The sequence below is a fragment of the Solanum lycopersicum genome, chromosome 1, assembly GCF_036512215.1.
Source record: "Solanum lycopersicum chromosome 1, SLM_r2.1".
Classification (NCBI taxonomy): Eukaryota; Viridiplantae; Streptophyta; class Magnoliopsida; order Solanales; family Solanaceae; genus Solanum; species Solanum lycopersicum.
In genome coordinates, this window is record NC_090800.1 from 41,106,284 (window position 1) to 41,130,460 (window position 24,177).

Here is a 24,177-nt window from a genome sequence, read left to right on the forward strand (position 1 = left end):
GGCACCAACACATGTGCAAGCGCACGTTCAAGTGCATGTGCACCAACCAAGGGGGATGACACGACCAACCTAACTGAATTCAGTTAGGGGTAACTAAGGGCAGGCGCGCGCAAATGGGTCCCTCTATGTGGCGCCTAACTCCTTAACCAACTCTAGACTCTAACTAACTGACCTAACTAACTAACTAACCTAGGACCAACAAAAAAAACTAACTAAGTGACCTGACAACCTAAGACCTAATCGGGTGACACCCAACCATGTAACTAAGAGACAACCTAGTACCTAACCTAGGATGGTCCAAAAGGGTTAGTTATGGTCCCAATGACTTAGGGATACTTTAGTAATTACTCTAGTTCCCTTAATTATTTAATTAGCAACTTAATTAATTAACGAAAATTCACAAGCTAGATCGAGACCCATAGACAATTTTTAGATTTGGCTAAGTCAATTGTTCTCCTATGTCTACTAAACTAGGAGGGGCATTTTAGTAATTAGCTATTTAATTTATTTAATTAACTTAATTAGACTAAGTTGAATTAGTAAATATCAGTTCCTAAGACTTAGACTCACGTTCAAACACTAGAAAACTCACGACTAGAAACAGTAAGCAAAAATGTAAGAAAAACAAAAGTTCTCTTAGGCGATTTCAAGGTATTCTTCAAGGCTTTCGTGCAAGGTGATCTTCGTAGATTCAATTTTACATAAGGTATGGGTTTTCTCTCTTGGTTTTATTTCTCCAAGAGGCTTTTTAAACGCCTTATGAATTCAAGAATATCGAAACTAGGGTTGTTCCAAATGACATTGTTGAACGTCCACCTACCTAGTTATCTTTGTTTTCGATCCTAATAGTATGTAGATGTAATCTCGAATATTTTGTTGGTATATGGTGCTAATTGATCATTATGTGTAGGGTTGTTGATCTGTTAATGTCTAATTAGGCCTATATATTTAACTTTTATGATTAGGGTATTAGTTACATGAGTTAAAGAATGTTGTAATGCCTAATTGTGTTTGAGAAGATGACGTATTTATGAATCGTTCATGAAGTTTAGTTCACTTTTAAATGTCAACTTGCTTAGAATGATGAAATCACTATAGTATATCATGAAGTTGATTGAATTGGCTAATGATATTTTCATGACCATCGTCTAGTGAAAGTTTGGCTTATGCCAATAAATTGGCAAACAATATTCTAGATTACCATAATATGTGAAAGTTTAGTCTATGCCAATATATTGGCTTACAATGTATTTCCAAAATATGATACAAAATTGGCTAATGACTAAGTTATACCAAATTAAGCATTACAAATGTAACTTTGAATTCATAACCAAGGGTATGCCAATCATTGGGACAAGTCCCAACATATCCTTTACAAATGAACTATGAATACAAGTAAGTACATTGAACAAAGTTTATAGTATTCATAAAGAGTGGTATAAAGCTATCAAATGTCATTGAACAAGATAAGGTGAGTAATGACATAATTAAAAGTTCAAGAATTATGAAAGTGACCAGAATGAGGTGTTAAAAGAAGTGAGACAAGTCTCACTCACAACTAGACAATTATGTTAAAGATATTCACATAAGAGGGTGTTAATAATCGTGAGACAAGTCTCATTAACACCAAGATGATAATCTAAGGTTAAATTCACATTTCATCAAGTAAAGAAAGGGATGACCGTTTATCTAAAGAGTTAAGTAAACCTCATAACTAGAAACAAGCTTTCCATAATGTTTGAGTCAACTCTAAAAGTTATAAATAAAAAGAAGTTGAGCAAAGCACCGATAGACTAGCAATGAGCTTGTGAGAGCACATGTAAACCTCATGATATGATTCTCCACCAAGGTGTATAAGAGTCTTCGAGAAGTTCCTAGTCTTCGAACTATGTTGCCAACATAGGAACTAGCCTGTGGATTCCACATAAGAGAGCAAGGTATGATGCGGTTTCACTTTGGATGGTGAAACCACCCCTTTTCGGTATGAGGAAGAAACTGGATTTCATGTTTAGCTCACATGGTATATGTCGGTTAATTCTCAAATAAAGTATTCAGTTCACTTTAACCGTGAACCACCTCTTTTCCGTGTGGGGAAGACACTGGATTTTTTTTACTTTAGCCGGTGAATAACCCATTTTCGGTGTGGGGAAGACACTGGATTTCATGTTAGCTCACATGATCTTAATGCTAAAGATTTCTTCAAGAAAGTGAGAAAGAAAGAAGAAGAAATGTAATTTTAAAGTGATATAAGAATGAAAGAGCTTAAGTATGCTAAATCATCTGTGGTTGATAAAAATGAAGTTTTAACTAGTTATTGGCTTGTGCCAAATCAAGATATATGCTTCAATATCTTCACATTATGCAAATGGGTAATAATGGGCATAGCCAAATAAAAATTGGCTTATGATGACTTCTGATGTTACACAAATAAAGGGGAGTAAAACATAATGGCTAATAAATGCCCCATAATCTTCATAATATGAAAATGATGAAATAAGTGGCCTAGCCAATAATGATTGGCTTATAAAGATTTCATGCCCAAAGTATAGTTAAATCATTTCCTTAATCTCTTGGATTATTTACTTGATTCATTATAGGTATGGGACTATAATGATTCATTGCACTTGTAAGTAAAACATAAGATCAAAGGAGATCATTGAACTACACAACAAAAAGAAGAAAAGACTGAAAAATAAACTAAGACTGGGAGAGGGAGCTCTCGGCCTAAGGGGAGAAAATTTATAAAATTTTGCTCGAGTTATTATAAAATTATGTTCATGATTCCAACGTATTATGTTCATATAGAAAATCAGTTGTGTGCTTTGAATGCATTAAAATATGTCATATTCATACCATCATTAACAAATAACAAATTAAGAAAGTCTAGTGACTTCACTTTCCAAAAATGACATGTTGTTGTAGGAAGAGCTTTCCTTGATTATGCATAGTCTTTAAGTGTATATGTGCATACACCCATACTTAGTACAAGTGTTTACTAACCCTATACTACTACTATTTTTATAGGCGCAGGTCAGAGAACAGATTGAAGACTCATTAACGCGGTTTGGATTAGCAATCTCCATACTTTGGTAGGTCCTCTTGTGTCCGAGGATGCTACATATATCATTATAGCTTATCACATTAGACATAGATAGTGGATGTTGTCCCCAACATTTCATTTCAGACGTTTTATTTAAAGCTTTGTATTGAGGCCATTTGGCAAACTATTATGATATATTGATTCTTTCATTTGAACTGTTTAATAGATTATAGATGTTTGTTTAGTTTGAGCTCATTAAAATATTATTAAGTCTACCTATACTTCACTATGTTTTGAAAGTTTTAAATTTTCCGCAAATTTAACTATATGATTGTGATGAAAGCTAAGAAGAGGCTTGTCTGCGACCTCTGAGAGGTTAATGACATAGGTTGCATTCGGATTCCTGAATTCGGGTATGACAAGACCTAATGATGCTGCCTCCTTCTTGTGTGAAATGATAGACATAGATAAGTTTGGTCGGAACAATAGAAAACCCTCTCTAAGAAAATTAATAAGCTATCCTTAATGAACCTCGATTGGTAGATCTAATGATTGGTGCCCTTCTTTGTAGAGGTACAATGGGTCGGTAGATCTAATGTTAGTTACATATCTAGTACATACATGTGAATGAAACTACTCTATCGGAAATAAGGCTAAGAACCAAGTGTATATGGTTAAGATGGTATCTCTTTCTGAGTATGAGGTGAGAGTAAAATGAATGTCTTCGAATATCCCCTAAACCATGTGTCTAAATGGGATGTGTACTACTTCTACCCTTGGCAAGTAGAACACCTTCCATGGTGTAGGGTCGATCTTATGACACTGAATTCCATGCCTAGCTAGTGTGGTCTATGTCGGTTAATGCCTATTCTCATCATGTGGGATGTGCACTTTAGTTACTTGATAGGTTCTACAACATGTAGGTAGTAGTATGAGATGCTATCTACACATGACACGAGTAGGATTTGAAGGTGCTAAAGTAAGTTCCTTAAGTCTTAACGACTACTATGTGAGGTCTGTAAATGCATGAACGTGTCCTTAAAGTGTGTCAAATACTAATTTTGACTCATAGCTTAATTGAGATGATAAATGAGTAGCTTATATGGATGAAATGATATACTAGCATGTTATGTTTAAAAGTAAGGGTCCTTCTCTATGGTAGACTTTAAGAATACTTAGGTGTGTATAATGAGGTTGTATGGGCGGCCACTTCATGTCATACTTAGGTGTGTCTTATGGTAACTTTAGATAGAGTAACTAAGATCATGAAATGAATTATTGATAAATATGTTTATGTGATGCATGTTCTAATGTGAAAGAAGACTTGTATGTTGGTTATGTATCAATATCATGTCTCTTATACTTGTATTTCATTAAGTTATTAAAAGACGTGAAAGCATGGTTCACCAATAAATGTCCCTTTTTACATGTTTTTGCATGGCTTCCATACTTGTACTTAATTGTGCTAATCCCATTTCTTCAGCCTTTGACTAAAGTGTAGGGATTGGAGATGTTGGTTTTCTATGGTTTATCAATAGGTTTCTAAGGTGCATGAAGATGAAGACTTGATGATACCTCATATATTCGAGGACAAAAACCCAACATGTTCTTTTTATGTCCTTTAGTCTTGTTTAAGTTTTTGTGTTGGCTTAGTCCCAAATGTTGAACTCTAAAGTATTAGATGGTTTTGAGATACAAGTGTATAAAGTTATAAGTCTTTCGCTTGTTCTGTAATGAAAGTATCTTCGTGTGTGAAGAAAGTTTTTAATTCTTCTCTATTTTCAAGTATCATATGCAATGAATGATACATGAGATTTGTATAAGATCTCTTCGAGGTCAAGTACGCCGATTTAGACTAGGGGGTTCTCTCGGGTGGTGATACCATATTCCTACCGATTGAAAACTCATTGTTACACACATACAAGTGTATAATTGAGAATAGCCTTTCAACACCACCACAACTGCATTATAGTCATGATCACATAACTTTCAATTTATTTATTGAACATGTCCATAAGCATCGTGATTATACTATATTGTCATAATTTGCTCTTAAAGGAACATGAATTATATTTCACCAACACACCTAGAATCACTACAATTAGGCATGGATAATAACATAATACAAGTAATTACACTACTACAAGAACAATTTCATAGTATTTATCTTACTACAATTCACCCACATCACATAGTCATAAATTAGATTTATGGGAAATTCATTGATTAATGAGAGATTTTATCATAAAACCACCCAAAAACAAAAATTCAATCTTAATATATGATAATTAAAATATTGAAAAGATTTTTTTTAAAAAAAATCTATGACTAAGAGTGAGAACCCTAGGTGTTGGAGACATTTCTTCTTTGAAATTTGATGTTTGGGAACTCCATGGAAGAAATATTTCAATGAATCAAGACTACTATTCATCCAACCAAAATCGTGTGTTAAAGACCCCTCCTTCAAACCCTAACCTGATTTTCTTCTTCTTTTTTAATGGACCTTTTTAGAGAGAAGATTTTGGAAAGGGTTAACTTGGTTATGATTTGGGTAGTACAAATTTATGAAGTGTAAGGGTAAATTAATAGCTTAAAGATCCTTATATAGTCACAAACAAACAATATAATATGAACCTATATTTAAATAATTAAAATTAAATTACCTAAGAACCCCAAGCCTTTGCCGAATTAGGGCAGTCTATAGGATCCCATCCACGACCTCTACCCATGGGGCATGGATGGACCCACGGACCGTACTGGTCAAACTTGGTTTGATTTGAAGCTTGTAAAATCGTTTAAGGGGGGAGGGGGAGGTCCATCCTTGACCCACGATCCCCATCTATGGGGCGTGGCTACACCTACGACTCGTGGGTGCCCTTTCGTGGGTAGGCTATTTTTTATAGCTTTTTTGGCTAGTTTTAGGGTCCTCTTCAAGGACCCTTGGTTGGTCCTTGGGGAGTAGTATCTTGATTTTTAACCACTAAGACCCTCATTCTACATACTGGAAGCAACTTTACCACATTGACCTACACAACAAACTCTGAAACACTCATGTAAGGCTCTAGTTTAACCTAATATTTTTCCGAGCCGTAACAATGTTACCCCTAGTAAATCCATGACTTAAGATAGGGATCCATGAGTATTTAAATTACTTTAAAAGAGTTATAAAGATGTTATAAGTCCTATTTTATGTTAGTTAACTTAGTTTTGCAAGTAGGTTAATAACAAATTAAAAACCACCTTGACGTCCGGTGAACTAGTAACCTAAATTAGTGTGGTGCTAGTGGTGATAGATGGTTCAAAAGGAGGTTTATATGGGGTTGACAATTATAATATTAAAGGAGTGGGAATATGTTCCTAAGAGGGGATTAAGGATCAGGCCCAAGGGAGGAGTGCCCACTTTTGAGGGGTAAGATAAAACCAAAGGCCAAGGCTGCCCCAAAAAGGGAGGCTACTTCCTCAACCTTTACGAGCATGACCACAGCTCGTGGTCATGACCACGTTCAAGTGAGGGGATCGTGAAGATTCCTTTTCAATTAACTGGGGAAGGCATCTTGTACTAGCTACTGTCTAAGGCACCACGAACCAATTCACAACTCGTGGTGCACTTGACGGAAGGGAGGCTTGGTCGTGTTCTTGCCTAGACATTTTGGGAAATGGAATTTTTTTGGAGGAACTGAAGCCCAAAGCACCACGAGGACACTTGAAGGGCCGTGGTGCATGTTCACGGAAAAGGGAGAGTAGTCGTGAAGATTACCGAGAACCATCTAGGATGGCACATTGGGGGAAGCTACTGCCCCACACTTCACGAGCACCACCATGAGCTGTTGATCTCTTCACGGGTTGTCAAGTGGGGCGTGAAGACTTGACGGGGTTTTCAAGTCAAGGTCAAGTTCGACTTTTATTTTAAAACTCCAACTTAGTGAGGGGTAATTTGGGTATTTTGGTGGTTGCCTATATATTAATTTGAGGTCATTTATCACTAAACTCCCACTTCAAAACCTAATCCTAATTTGGAACCCAATTACTCCCACTTCTCTCTACATTCTCACTCCAATTAAAGACACATTAAAGCTTCAATAAGAAGACCCAATCTCCAAGTTTCTTACTCAATTTCATGGATAAAGTCTTCCTAAGGTGTGGATTCTTTCACTCTTGGGATTCTTTCCCCAGGAGGTCCATTAAAAAATGATTTCAAAAATCACCCAAATTCAAGGATTTTCTCTACAAATGGGTTTTCTTCTAAAACTGAAATTGTTGATTAATTATGATTACTTAGGATTTTTAATTTTATATTGATTATTAATTGATGTGTTTTTATATGTTTCTTGAAGAATCCATGGATGTATCTTTTCCCCTAACCCTAACCTTTGAAGTATGTACATTGATGACTAGTAATAATGAAATTAAGGGTGTTCTTGTATAATTGGTTGTGGTATGACAAGGATAATGGGTTGAGGGGTGAATATATGTGTATATCATTGATTTGGAATGAGGTCTTGAATGGATTTCATGAAGTCCATGAGTAAGACCTTCAAGGTATGAACTAGTATTGCTATTATGTTATTGTTGGTTTATCTTTGGTAATGTTGGTTAATTGAAATATGAATGATGAAGTTATAAAGGTATGGTCATGTTATAAATATTATGAATTGTGAGATGATGATGATAGGTGTGTGACTATATGGAATTGAAGGTAATTCTCATGTAAATCTTTTAACGACACTAATATGAACTAGGCTTATCTAGACCTGCACTAGTGATCTAAGGGCTGTTAAATAGCTTAATAAGTCTGTACATGTGTTTTGAAGTCATTCCGGTTGAGTTTGAAGTAAAACGTCCTAGATATTCGAAAGTTAGCCTTTGGACGTGCTTGTGTGCTTTTGTGTGACTTTGCATGTTTTGGCACTTGTTTGTTGTTGAAATTGATAGGGGAGGTTTCTAAGACTTATATGAGCACGTTTAGGACCCACAAGGGGCCCTAGAGGAGGACCCCAACTAAAAGGTTTGAAACTGTTTGGTAGTAGCAATCAACGACCCCCAGACAATGGCCAGTAAATCAAGTGACGGTTCATCAACTTGGGGAGTCGATTGAGCCTGAAACCCTAAAAAATGGGAAGCTTCAGACCAAGATTACAAAGCCCCATCGATGGTACGTCAATTAGACAACAGTTCATCGTTGGTAGGACGTAGTTTCCACATGCACACTGCCTACAAATATGACTTGGCTTGGGTGTTTTGGGAAATTCACCCCAAGTCTTATAAATTAGAAGGATAGTTGTTTATGTATATTTGGGTATTTGAAGTTTCTTATCTCTCATTTAGACCCTAACACCTCAAGACCCCTAAAAATTCTCTCCAAAAATCTCAATGAGAGTTCAAGGTTAAGATGGTGCTTGGGTGATAGAATTCAATGGAGTTCTTCAATTCTCTTTGGATTACTTCTAATAAGGTATGAAAGTTATTCATCTAAGGCTTTCTATCACTTTAGAGTCAATTTCAAAGATGATTTCAAAGATCTTCAAATTTATGAAAAAGTCCAATTTCTACTCTAAGTCATAGGTTCTTGAATGAAACATTTCAAATGTTAAAAGATATGATGTTATTGATGTATAATTGATGTTTTATAATTCAAATCTCTATGAACCCTTGACCTTCTCAAATCTCTAAATTTTGACTACAATGTGGGTGAATTGATTAGGGCTTCGTAGTGGGGAATTTATGTGTATATTGCTTTGGTCTATTGATTTATGTATAGATCATGGTTTAATTGTTTATAGTGTGCCTCAATTTGATTATATTCATATTGTATATTGTTTGATTATTGGTTTGGAATTATGTTTATGGCTATTGGTAAGAGCCTTTGTGAATTGAATTGGTAAGAATGTCGAAGGTTTGTTGTTGATGATGATGGAATGGTGGTTAGATGAACTAATCTCTCTATATTATGTAGAATTGGTATTGATTGGGCATGGTTCACTTATGGTGACGATGTTTATGTGTTGATTATGTGATGATCATTGCCTTGTCAGCATTATTATGTGAATTGCAGTAGTATCATGTTTAAAGATTATATGAAGCTATAATGTGAAGATGTTTATGTGAAGTAATGTGATCATACATAAGGTTTTATATTTAGTATGAACATTTAAGGTAATGTTATGTTATGATACATGTGTAATCTTGTATAATCTGAAGACATAAAATGTGATATTTTTGTGTTGCTTATATGAATTGTATGAGTGATGATGTTATGATTCTTCATATGTGATGATATATGATGATGTTGTATATGTATGTGTGAGGTTTAAGCATGTTCTCTTTTAAATGACTATATGTGGCTATGTTAGTCTATGCTGAGCTTTTATATGTTTTGATGTGGTGTCTTGTGTGGTAGACCTAGTATCCCTACTTGGTACTTGGATGATAATAAAAATGGGATATGATGATTATGTTTCTTGATTTTAGATATGTGAATATGTGATTCCTTGAGTTGGTAGGCTAAATCACCCCTGTCTTGTATGTATGACCTTGAAATAAGTAAACAAGGTTATGATATCCTAGATGTTGAATCCGTAATGGTATCCTTCTCGTTGAATGATGGACTTAGGGATAGGTTGTATGGAACGACATGAAACCATCTTTAAGAAAGTCATAGTAATATCCTTGGTAGAAGTATTATGATTTTATAAGGTTGATAAATGTTACCTTTTCATATGCCTCTTTTGATTGAACTTACTCTATGAGAAAAAAAGGCTAGCACCGAGTAAATATGCTTGGGAAGTGACTCTACTTAAGTTGAGACTAAAGTACAAAGAAACCCTTGATATTCCTTAAACATGTGCCTACATGGGATGTGTCCTAGTTCTATTCTTGGCAAGTACAACACCCTCCATCGAAGTAGGGTAGACATCGAATTCCATGCCTAGCTAGTATGGTCTATGTCGGCTAATGCCTATTCACATCATATATGATACATTCTAGTGTTGGAGAAGTTCTACAATGTTTAGGTAATGGAATGGGACGCATCTAGACATGACACGAGTAGGCTTTGAAGATGCTAGATTGTAGGTTCCCTAGGTCTTTTGCAAGACCATTATATGAAGTCCTCTAAATGCATGTATTTCTCTCAAAATGGTTGTAATTAAAATATGGTTTATTAATGAAGTAGGTCTATAGAAAGGTTAATTATCTAGGGTAGCTTTGAGGATTGCTTAGGTGGGCTTGAAAAGTGTGTATGAGCGGTTTCTTCATGAATTACTTAGGTGAGTCTTAGAGTAGCCTTAGGTGGGGAGTCTAAATGATATAAATTCTTGTTGTAGTGAATATGAACTATGTGATATGTGATGTATTGGAATAAATTTACTTTAGGTAATCTTAAGGACCATTGAATTGTGTATGAAGGGGTTATATGGGCATCCACTTCATATCTTACTTAGGTGGATCTTAGGATAACCTTTAGTAGAGGGGTCCATGTGAATATGCTTATGTGATAAATGTTACTTGAATATGTCTTATATGTGATTGATGACTTGTTATATACCTCTTAAACTCTTTTATGAAGTTTTTTTTATCAAAATTTCATGAAAGCATGTTTATATACTAAATGTACCTTTTTCATGGTCTTTGCATGGCTTCTATACTCGGTGCATTTAATGTGATAACCCTTCTTTTCCTTTTTTGACTAAAGTGTAGGGAATTTGAAGTCTTGATATGCCATGGATGATGAATAAGTTTCTAAGGGTTGAAGATGAGGTACTGTGAAGTCCTCATAGATTCAGAACAAGACCCACATGTTCCTTTATGTCTTAGTCTTTGTTTTAAATCATGTATGGGATTAGTCCCAATGTTGTTCATTCAAAGTATTATATGGTTTAAAGAGACATTTTAATGGTAGATTGTATTAAAGAAGTCTTCCGCTTGCGTATTAATGAAAGTATTCTTCGTGTGTGAATTTAAATTTTTACTTATTTTGGAGTATATTGTGTAATGATTGATATGAGAGGCTTGTGTGGGACTTCTCGGGGTATCATACGCCATGTGGTGACTTGAGGATGCCATTTCTTCTAGGGTATACATTCGAGTCATTACAAACTTATGACTATGTTATGAAGTAATGATCTCACATGATGTTGGTTTTGATGAAAGGACATTATCATCATATAACCTATGAGTTATGAATATGTTATAGAAGGGGTTAATCCCCTAGGGCCTATCTTATGAACTAATGTTTCAGAAAGAGTTAAAGGTTCTTTAAAAAGGGAATTTAGCTTAGCACCGAGAGAACTTAATAAGAGGGGTATTTTCACAATGAAGCTTCCCCCCGATGTTCTCATGAGGTGTAAACTACAATGCTATTTAGCATAAAAAGTTCTCTAGTAACAATCTCCTAGTTCCTTAACTATGTGCCCCCATAGGAAACCTAGCTAGTGGACCCACCTAGATGCTACGATGATGTTTATGTCCTACCTTGTCAAGTAGGATGCCCTCTTTTCGGTGTGAGGGGTTGACACCAGATTCCGTTTTAGCTCACATGGTCTCATGTTAGTTATGGAAAAGTTTCCCGAAAGTAAAATGAATGAATGAAAGTGAAAAGATGCATAATAAGTAGGATGACTTGAGAGGTGTACTAGTGTAGGTAAGGAAATAGGACTTTAACCATGCATTGCATATGTGGACCTTGAGGGGATAATTCCTAGGGTGGTTTCTTCATAAACATATGTTATTAATGAAAGGCATAATGTTGATTCTATATCATGTTGGTCTCATATGATGTTGCATTCACTTTGTATACATGATGTTGGTATAAATTTCTATATATGAGGTTGACTACACTTGGTATGATGTCATATGATGTAAAGGTAATGCTTATGGTATCTTTCCTAGTTTACTTACTTTATGTAGGGTTATGGGGCTTCACATAGACATTGCACTAGTTGTCTTTCTCTCTTACTTTCTTAAAGAAATATTTAGCATTAAGATCATGAGAGCTAACATGAAATCCAGTGTCTGCCCCACACCAAAAAGGGGTGGTTCACCGGTCAAAGTGAACCTAGATCATGTATATAACATGAAATCCAGTGTCTGCCCCACACCAAAAGGGGTGGCTCACTGGCAAAGTGGAACCAAGTCAAGTGTCTTCCCCACACCGAAAAGAGGTGGTTCACGACTAATGTGAACCGAATACTTTCTTTGAGAATTTAAACGACATAGATCATGTGAGATAAACATGAAATCTAATGTCTGCCCCACATCGAAAAGGGGTGGTTTCACCGGCCAAAGTGAAACCGCATCATACATAACTCTCGTAGGTGGAATCCACTGGCTAGTTCCTATGCTGGCAACATAGTTTGAAGACTAGGAGACACACGGAGACTAATTATGCACCTTGCTGGTAGCCTCATCTCATGAGTCTTACATGTGCTAGCACAAGCTCATTGCTAGTCTATCGGTGCTTCGCTCAACTTCTTTTTCTTTACATCTTTTAGAGTTGACTCAAACATTATGGAAGCTTTCTTCTAGATATGAGGTTTACTTAACTCTTTGGATAACGGGTCATCCCTTTATTTACTTGATTAAATGTGAATTTTAACCTTACATTATCATCTTGATGTTAATGAGACTTTTCTCACAATTATTAACACCATCTTATGTGAGTATCTTTAACGTAGTTGTCTTAGGTGTAAGTGAGACTTGTCTCACTTCCTTCTCCACCTAATTCTGGTCACTTTCATAATTCAAAGTCTTTTGATTATGTTATTACTCACCTTAATTCATTTCATGTCTTTTGGTAGCTTTATACCATTCATTATATACGTTAAGAACTTTGTTCCATATAGTTACTATGTTTATTGTTCATTTGGAAAGAGTATGTTGGGACTTGTCCCAATGATTGGAATACCCTTGGTTATGAATTCAAACACATTGTTTATGCTTAATTCGGTTTTCATTAGTCATTAGCCATTTTTTTCATCATATCTTTGAAACAATATTGTAAGCCAATTCCATTCAACTCTTTGGACAATGTATTGTTAGCCAATTTTATTGGCTTAAACCAATCTTTACTTAAACAATTTTCATTATGTTATAACCAACCAAATCAATTAGTTTCATGAAAGTACTGTAGTGATCTCCTCAACATAAACAAGTCGACAATTCAACATTTAACAGTAACTAAGCTTCATAATCGACTTTTAATCAAACTTCATACTCTCGAAACAAAACTAAGCATTACATCATTCTTTACTTCATATAACTAATAACCTAATAATATGAATCAAGTATATATCTTCATTAGTCATTAGCAAATAAATAACTCTACATATAATGATCAATTAACACCAGATATCAACAACATTGTTCGAGATTACATCTACATACGATTAGAATCGAAAACAAGGATAACTAGGGAGATGGACGTTCAACAATGTCATTGGAACAACCCTAGTTTCGATATTCTTGAATTCATAAAACATTTGAAAATTCTCTTGGAGAAAGTAATGCAAGAGATAAAGCCCATACCTTATGTAGAATTTAATCTATGAAGATCACCTTACACGAAAACCTTGAAGAATACCTTTAATTCGCCTAAGAAATTTTCTGTTTTTCTTCCATTTTGCTCACTGTTTTTCTCACACTTGTTTTCTAGTTTAGTCGTGAGTTTCTAGGTCTTAGGAATTGATATTTATTAATTTAACATATAATAATAAAATTAATTAATAAACCAATTGTCTAATTCACTAAAACGCCCCTCCTAGATTGACTAGAATTAGAAGAACACTTGACTTAACCAAAATCTGAAAATTGCTTAGTGGTTTCGGTTGTGACAAATTAAATTAATTAATTAAGATGCTAATTTAATTAATTAGGTAACCTAGGGTAATTAATAAAGTACCCCTAAGTTGTTAGGACCATAACCAACCCTTTGGACCATCCTAGGTTAGGTACTAGGATGTTTCTTAGTTAGTTACTTGTCTAGTGTAAGGATTTCGGTTTGACGATTTAAATTAATTAATTAAGTTGTTAATTTTATTAATTAAGTGAATAGGGTAATTAATAAAGTACTCCTAAGTTGTTAGGGCCATAAATAACCCTTTTGGACCATCCTATGTGAGATACTAGGATGTTTCTTAGTTAGTTCCTTGTCTTAACGTCACCCGATTAGGTCTTAAGTTGTCGGGTCCCTTGGTTAGTTATTTTTGGTTTTTCCTAGGTGAGTTAGTTATATAGGTCAGTTAGTTAGAGACTAGGACCGGTTAGGGAGATTGGACCCACATGGGCTGACCCGGTCGCGCGCCTTGTCCCCAACCGCCCTTACCGAATCGGTTAGCTTGACCCTTGGCCGATTGCACATATGTTGTGTATACTTTACTAGATAAATATAATGGAAGTTTCATTTGGAATGTTTAAGTATTGTCCCAAGTATCCCCACTATGTCCTTGGGCACTTCTTAATCTACATGATCATTTTAAGTGATCATGTGCTATGGTACTAAGCTTGACACTTGGATGCCTAGTACATATTATATGAAGGTTGACATATTAATTGTAGCTTAGGGTCTTCATTGCAGGTAAAATTCTCAAACAAGCTTGGATTATATTTTCAATACATATGTGTATATATATAGAAATTGGCTAACACCCTTAAGCTAATATTCAATAATATGCCCAATATTTCTCAAATTCGGGCATTGGAATGCTTATATACCTCAATACGCATTCTTAAAAACTTACTAGGCTTTTCACTAGACATGTACATTTTCTGGAATGTTACACCAAGGTTCAAGCTTCTCTAAGGCTTCAGGAATCAAGATTTATTCCATCAATCTTCAAGGATTGTTTAGGTGTGGAAGCTATTCACTCTTGGCATCTCTTTCCCTAAGAGGCTCTTCAAAATTGGTTCCAAAGATGTCTAAAATCATGGTTTTCATCCAATTTCGTGAATTATCTTTCAAATTAATTTAATATTATATTGTGTTGGTTTATATTGATAGTTTATGATTAATTAATGGCGAATTGTTGTAGTTCATAGTCTTTTACCCAGTTTCTCTTAAAGATCCATGAATGAACCCTTTTCCTAATACCCTATCTATGAATTGGACTCATAGATGATCTGGGTTGTTGGAATTGAATATGTTATATATTAGTTCACTATTATATGATGATGGTGATTGGATTATTGGATGAATGTGATTGAATTGATGGTAATCTCTTGAAGGAGATTCTTGAAAGACATTGGGAAGACTTTGAGATTTATGATTTCATTACTTCAATTATGTTGGTATTTTTCTTGATGATGAGGTTCTACCAAAGTATTATTATGTTAATAGAATAGGAAGATGGTGATATGATGAATATGACGGCATGTTAAGAATATATTGAATGTGATATCATGGTAAGGGTATGATGCAAGGTTGTAAGTTATTCTCTTGTGTTCCTATTATTATGACTATGATGTGTTGATCTCACTAATGTTGGGTTGTGATGAAAGGAAGTTCTCATTCTAAACCTAAATATCGATGATCTTGATTATACAAGGGGTTAGTCTCAAACAAGGACTTCAGTTTAGCACCAAGCGAACTTGATGTGAGAGGTGTCCCTTCCCAAGAGAAAAGGTAGGTTTACTAATATTCTCATGAGATTGAGACTACCATGCAATGGCATACATGAGTTTCTAGTAATTCTCCTAGTTCCTTAACTAAGTTTCCACCATAGGAATACTTGCTAGTGGATCCACTTACAATGCTATGTTCATGTTTTGGTTCTACCTTGGTAAGTGGAACACCTTCTTCCGGTGTAGGGTTTCATGACACCGGATTCCATATTTCGCTCACATGGTCTAATTTCAGTTAAGGCAATTGTCCCCAAAAGTAAAATTCATGAATGAAAGTAATAAAGATGGACACTAACTAGGGTGACTTAAGGATACTACTTATTATTGGTAAGAGTTATTGGACTTTACGTATGCATTGCACAAGTTGGCCTTGAGGGGAGTCCAATCAGGTTGTTCTTATATACTTATGTTATAATGAAATGTACGAAGTTAGTTCTATATGATGTTGCTCCTATATGATATTGGTTTCATTTGATGAACATGATATTTGTCTAAAAGTTCTATATATAATGATGACTATAGATGATGTTATGTTATATGAGGCAAGGCATTACTTATGATCTCTTTTCTAGTTTTCTTGATTATATGGGGTTATGGGGATTCACATGAGTACTACACTTGTAGTCTTGGGATGGGATTTTCGGTAAGGTTCTTGTATGTTGATGATATGAACTATTTAACATGAAATGTTGATATGACTCTATTAGATATTCTTGTATATATATGAACATGTATTAGTGTTGGTGTGATATTTGGCTTGTATATGCTCTTCTGTGTGCATAAAGTCTTTCAAATGACTTAGCATGTTTCTAAAGAAATGGTCCCTTTTGTGTATGTCTTCAAAGGTTTTAATTGCTATGTTTCCTTAATTAATACACGTGATTTGTACTAACCCATATTCTTTATATTTCTACAAGTATGTAGGTTTTGCCCGTTGAGGTGCTTAGAGGCCATTTGCAAGAAAACTTGGACTTTTTTCCAAGTTGTTGGTGAGTCCTCAAGTTCCGATGATGGTGCCACTTATATAGATTTAGTAGTATATTCTATGTCTAAGAGATTTGTTCTTTCCTTATATTGAGACTTTTTTGTAAGACTATATGTCGCAATATTGTACTAGTGTAAGGGCTATGCCCAAACTTTGTAATTCTCATTATATGGTATATGTGAGACAATATTAGACTTAAATGGATTATATATGCTAAATGAGAAGTATATGTACACTTCATAAGCGAGAAGTCTATGTAAACTCCATATATGATAAGTGAGAAGTCTAAGAATACTTCATATATAGAAGTTTTAAATTTTCTGCATTTTCTATACCTATGATATGTCATGATGTATGCTAAAAGCTAGTATAAGGCCTGTATGATTAGGAAGACGTTGGTTACATCTAGGGGGTGCTCCCCGGTCATGACAATCAAAGACTGGGAGGGTTAAATCAAGAGATACATATTCCTACTTGTAAGTGGGAAGATATCAATATGGGTTTCGTTGTGGGTTTGCCTCATACCCGGAGGCAAAATGACTCAATAATCTGCCAATTCTATCCCCGTAAAAGCTACTTATTCGGCGTAGGAATATGCTAAGTTGTATCTTAATGATATTGTGAGTTTGCATGGGGTTCCTTTGTCTATCGTCTCGGATATGGGTCCCCAATTGACTTCTAGATTATGGAAGGCTTTCCAAAGTTGGTTAGGTACTAATGTGAAACTTAGTGCCGCATTTCATCCACAAATGGATGTTTGGCGGAACGAACCATCCAAATCTTAGAAGACATGTTGAGGTCATGTGTTATTGACTTGAAGGGTAGTAGGGATGAACATATACTATTGATTGATTTTTCCTACAATAATAACTATCATTTAAGTATCGCCATGACACCTTTTGAGGCCCTTTATGGGAGGAGGTGTAGATATCCAATCGAGTGGTGTCACATCCGGGAATACCCCCTTGATGTAACCGGAGTTGTTGTCCTCTTTGAGGACTAAGACTAGCCTCTTATCTTACATCATTACATTCATAGGTCAAATTTAACGAAAAATTTAAAACTTTTCATTAGCTATAATTGGAGGTTTACATAGACCTCTACATACAAATAGTATATGTATCGAGTATACATAGACCCTTCGTATAGGAAGATTACTTAGTCTTATACTTTTATTGAACATAAATATATAGAATATAACATAGTCTCAAAATATTTATCTCATAACATAACCATCTAATAAGAGTATATCAAATTGGGCCTAGCCTATACATTAATACAAAAAGACCACATATAGGTCATACAGTGTTTAGTACTCAAAAGAAAGGAAAGAAATATAAGAGTCTTAATACTAAAACCACTTTATAGCTTGATATTGGCATTTCCCTCGAAAAGTGAGGACCTAACAAACATGGATGATCAAGAATTGCAAATTTTATTCAAAGTCGTCTCCAAAGGTCCTTAAATGACCGGAACCTAAAATGTTGGGGGAAAGGAAGAAATGGGGTTAGTACACCATTTGTACTAATTATGAGACCATATGCACACTTTCTTTGAAAACATGCTAAGAAAAGGGACATTTCTATAAGTATGCACTTTGCCTTAAAAACCTTTATGAACATTTAACAAGAGCATACCAACCAATAGGACATGTTCATTAGGTCATAGACATGTAAATCACAAGAAAAAAAATATCAAGACTAGTCAAGTCAACATGCATATCATAATATTGAATACATAGTCAAGTAACTCTACCATCAAGTCATAATAGCAATTACCATCAATAAGGGTACATTTCATCATAACCAAAGAAAGACACTCACCCATGAACCCCTATAATGTCAAACAGTGCAATGACCAAGTAAAGCCCCATAACCTTACTCAATCAAGTAACCAAACAAGAATCATGACTAAATCCTACTTCACATAGCATAGCATTTAGGAGTACATATCATCTTACTTAAACAATATAGACCAACACATATTCGTAAGTGAAACTAATCAACATATTATCTCAACCATGTGCAAGTTCATCATATACATATCATTTATCATCATAAGCATATTAATACATAAGAACATCCTCCTAAGGCTCCCCTCAAGGCTAACTAGTGCAATATTTAGGTAGAATCCCATACCCCTACCTAGACTAAGCTAGACCCCTTAGGTTATCTTAGAGTTCATTTCTTTAGTTCATTTTACCTTTTGGGAACATCTTTCCCTAACATATATAGACTACATGAGCTAATGTTGAATCAGGTGTCATGGAACCCTACAACGAAAGAAGGTGTACTACTTGCCAAGGTAGTACAAAAATATGAACATAGTAACTACATGGATCCACTAGCTAGTATTCCTATGGGGGGAAACATTGTTTAAGAAGTAGGAGATATAGGGGACCCTTTTTATGCTACATGCATTGCAGTCTCCAATTTCAATAGTACATTAGTGATCCTACCTTCCCTATGTGGGAAGGGACACTCCTCACTCTAGTTCACTCGGTGTTAAGCAAGAGTCCCTTTTGGAAAGTCTTTAATGTCCTTATTAATCATCACAGATTATTGTAAGTCGTAGGGTCTAAACCTTGTACAAACATCATCATCATCATAGCTCAATAATAATTGCATGAGTATTGTCTTATCATTACAATTCATACAGGTGAGGTTAGCACATTAACATTTTCATATCATGATAAGGCACATTGGTAATCATTCACAATCCTTAGAACATTTAAATCTTAAGCCAACACCTCACAGATCATAGTCAAGACAATTCAATTCAACATCATACCACCCTATCAATTCTAATACAAGGCATACTCCAATACAACATAATGACTTAATCACTATTAAGCATAATTTGAAGTAAAGGATAGGGATCATAAGACTTACCAAGTGTCCTTCATAGTTCATCATCAAGGTTTTACCATCAACCCTTAACTCAACTGAATTAGGGTGTAGTTTCATCATAAAACCAACATAATAACAAGGTTAATTTTATCACTACATCACAATTACCATTAGTTCATAGCTTAAGATAAGATAATTAGGTCAATTCACAACATACTTCATAATCGAGATCACTTATCAAGAGCTAGAGTGAAAGGACTATAAATCACCGTAATTGATTCATGAATTGTATAAAAACATCATATATTATTAATTCAACAAATAACCAAGTCAATTGAACCAATATAACCTAATACATATCAAGATCATAACCTAGGGTTAAGGGGGTAAAGGTCATATTCAACAAATTAGACCAAACCATCAAGATATATCATAATTAAGTCATAATACATGTTAATATATTTATAATATCCAAAATAAGTTATAAACAAATCAATTCATAATATCAATTTCGATATTGGATGAAACCCACTTGAAAACTCAACTTTTAAAATCAATTGGATGGAACCCTTTGAGGAAAGAGGTATCAAAGGTTAATTAGATCCCATACCTTTCTAATTGTTGAATATTGATGGTGAAATTTGAGTATTTGAAGCCCTTAAACCCTCCCCCATCTTGGTCTTCAATGGGGTTCTTCACTAGAGAGAGAAGGAAGAGAGTTTGGGTTTGTGAGTTATGAGAGTTTAGTTAGTCTTAATTAGGTTAGGAATTTATATAGGGTATTAACTAAGTTAATTAGATATCAGTAATCCCCCAACTATTTAACTAACCCTTTAGTTATTAATTGGAACTAACTTAAAACGTGCAATGAAAACATGCCTTATAGATGACTCCACGATCGATGGATCGTGGGTCAATCAACGACCAACTCCCCTTCCGGGCTGCACATCCGCAGGTAAGTTCAGAGACTGGTCCAAATGGACCATTAGCCAAAATGGCTAAGCATTGGTTGACGGATGGCATCGACGCCCGTCGATCCACACAAGCATCATCGATTCACTTTGTGGGCGCACACCGCCCAAGCAGTCTTTGACCCCAAAATGTAAAGGTTCTCCTCAAGTGCCCTTGGGTTGTCCTTGGGGATTCATACCAAAAGTTTCGACCATGAATCAAGTTAAACACATTTTAGAAATTTCTCCACCAAATTTTATGAATTTTAGACTCCTAAAAGATAGTCAAATAGGCTAAGGCACGCTAGTACCTCCTTTAACTAGTTTCCGAACATCATGGACGTTCTTGGATGTTTTTTTTTCTAGACCTCCTAAATGAATTATATTTATTAAAATAGACCTTAAAACAATGTCTAAATCTTATGAAACTTATGTTAGGATCTAGAACACATCTTGGATACTAACATTGATCCCCGAATGATACTAAAAATCTTTTGAAGGACGGAATAGACTCAAGACTAGCAGCCCAACAAACAATAATACATAACAACATCAACCATATCACTTACACAAGGATTTTCAAAACTTCAATTACCACGCATAAGGCTCAACATTACATTATAAGCAATATCCTTCTCATGCTACATATCATCTCAAAAATACTCACCATATCAAAATGCACAACATGACTCAACAAGAAAATTTGCAAATTATGGCCATACTTCACTATAATCACTATAACAACATCCAAAAATGCACATTTTGCAAAACTTCACAAAAAATCAGGGTTCACTTCTCTCTTGGTACCTTTCCCAAGAGACCTCTTAAGGTTCAGTATATTCAAAGCCAAAAACTAGGGTTAGTCCTAGTTGCATGTCACTGTGACTAGCTCCCAATGATTCGTAGGTCGATTATGTTTACTGGTAGATATTAGGTGCGTGTTGTTTTTAGTGATGAATATGTTCATGAATGTGTGTTTGAAATTGTATGAATGACAACCTATGTGATCCGAAACTATGTGTACATGTATGGAAATGTGAACCATCACTATCTTCTCTAGAGTTTAAGTCTCTAAAATGTAACGTTATGGTGGTATTCTTACGTACAGAAACTTATGTAAATCGTGATGTTCATGTCAAGTGTAATGTGGTTGAACTAATGGAGAAACTCTTGGATAAACCAATCCATGAAAATGAACCTAAAACATTCTAAATGAACAATGAAATTTCCCTAAAAACTAATGTGTAATGTAATGAAAAAGATGCTGAAAAACTACAAAATTTCCAGCTACAAGTTGATGGATTTCGGTCACATTGAAGTAGTACAAAATGTTGTGAAAAATAAATTAAAACAAATGAGGTCATGGAGGATTGAACCCGTGATATCACCATGTTAAAAACCATGAAAATAAGTGAGTTAAAAATAATGTGGTAAGGGGGATTCGAACTGTGATCTTGGATGGAAAATGGTATAATGAAAATAAGAAATGAGAGGAGTGGGATTCGAACCCACAACCTCTCGGTCAGACTAAGGAATAAAAAGAAAAGAAATGTTGAGGCTTGTGGGAATTGAACCGACAACCTCTAGGTGAAAAAAGGAATTTAAAAAGAAAAATAAAGTGAGGTTGTGGGGATTCGATCCTACAACCTCTTGGTCCCAAGACAAGCAAATGAGAAAGAAAGAAAAATAATAAAATAAACAGATGAAGACATTAGGTCTCGATCTCGGGTCCCAAGTAGTGATGACCAATAATAAAATTAAAAAAATTAAGTGTTGTCCAAGGGATTCTAAATCGGGTTCCCTTTCCCGAATTCCGTATTGATACAGAAGTAAAACGTGAATAACTGTTTAAGAATAATGCTGCCTACATTGATCAAAACCGAGATTTTGGCATACATACAAGATGCATATGTCTTGTATCACATAATCATAGGAAGATATGAATCACTTAAACCAACTTTGAATGAAGGCTCATGGCTTGTCTGTGTAGACCAATAATTCTAGTATACGCTTAGAAGTAAGTGAACCTAAGATGTATGTAATGAAATGATGAAATGAACAATGAAATGATGAAACCCTTGAAGGGATTAGTAAGAGTGTGAAACACACTAAATGGCCAAGTGCATTGGCATATGATGAAATGAACAATGAAGTGATGAAAGCCTAAAAGGGTTAAGTAAGATTGTGAAATATACTAAATGTCCAAGTGGCATATGATGAAATGAAAATTCACGTAATAAGGGATGGTTAACTATGAAGAGCAAATGTTCTAAAGTTAATGAATGTTGTGACAATTTGATAAGAGGCTAATGTAAAAGATGAGAGCAATCTCAAATGAGCCTAAGTGAATGTTACCAAAATGTATTCACCTATGAGAGTGTAAAGTTAATGAAGAGAACAATCTCTATGAGCACTTTAATGAAAGTATTGAGAATAATACACTTAATACTAATGATAAGATGAGAAATCATCTATTGAGCTTTGATGTCCTCATACTAGAAGCCAACTTCCAAGACGTATGAGTTGAATGTAATGGAACTTTATGCTGAGCACCGATAGACTAGCTATGAGCGGTGATGACTTCTTTCGGGAAGAGTGGAGGTTCATGTAACTCTCATGAGATGAGACTATCAGAAAATGTCGGGTATGGCTCTCCTTTTATCTCCTAGTCTTCGAACCTAAGTGGGGTTAAATTCCCATGTACGCTAGCATGTTTTGGATCAGGTTGGCCGGTGATTCCACCTCTTTTCGGTGTAAAAGAGACACTGGATTTCATGATGCTCACATGATTTATGTCCGTTAAAGTTAATGTTCCCAATGAATGAATGAGTCCAGCCTTAACTGATGCACATAATGAAATGAATGATTCCAAAGGTGTTAGAATAGACTGAAGTAATGACACTAGGTCATTCTTGATCATTGCACAAACAACCCGATGAAAGTCTTAAACTACATCCTAGGTATAGCTGGTGTTCATACTAGCCTATGAACGAAATGAATTAAACTACATATAAATGAATAAAGCAGACTCTGTGTTTGATAAGGAAGGCTCCCTTGTTGAGGTCCCATATGTTGGGCCCTGATTTTGGAAAGTCTTAATATCAAGTCCATGATTCCAAGGTCTCATGGTATATGAATGAAATAAAAAAGATGTTATATGATATATGCAAAATGATATGTGCTATGTGTAAGATGTTATGTGTTGTGTGCAATACGATAAGTATGATGATGCATGTTACTCTCAAGGCATGACTTTCCTAATCCAAATCTTGAAAGCTCGCTAACTTTCCTAATCCCATCTTTGCAAGTCTATTGACTAGACTTTCCTAATCATAGTGTTAGGAAAGACATGTTCTTACTCATGCATGTCCTTGGTGTGTGCTTGCATATACCCATACTTGTACAAGTGTGTACTAATCCTATGCAATTCTACAATTTTAGGTGCCGGCACAGGTGGACGCTAGAGCTTATAGGTTGACGTTGCAGCTATCCGGACGTGGAGCTTTCAACCAGAATTGTTAGGACCTCGTGCTTTAGAGTATGTCTACCATTATTATCTAGATTAGATGTAGGTTATAGCTAGTGGAGAATGTTCCACTATTGTTTCTTTCCACTTTTGTTAAGACTTTGTATTGGTGCCATTTGGCTAAAATATGTTTGATAAAATTATGAGCTTATTCTTTCATTTGATTATCTCTTTATTAGATGGTTGATTTGTGAACTCCTATGACGTTAGGTAGT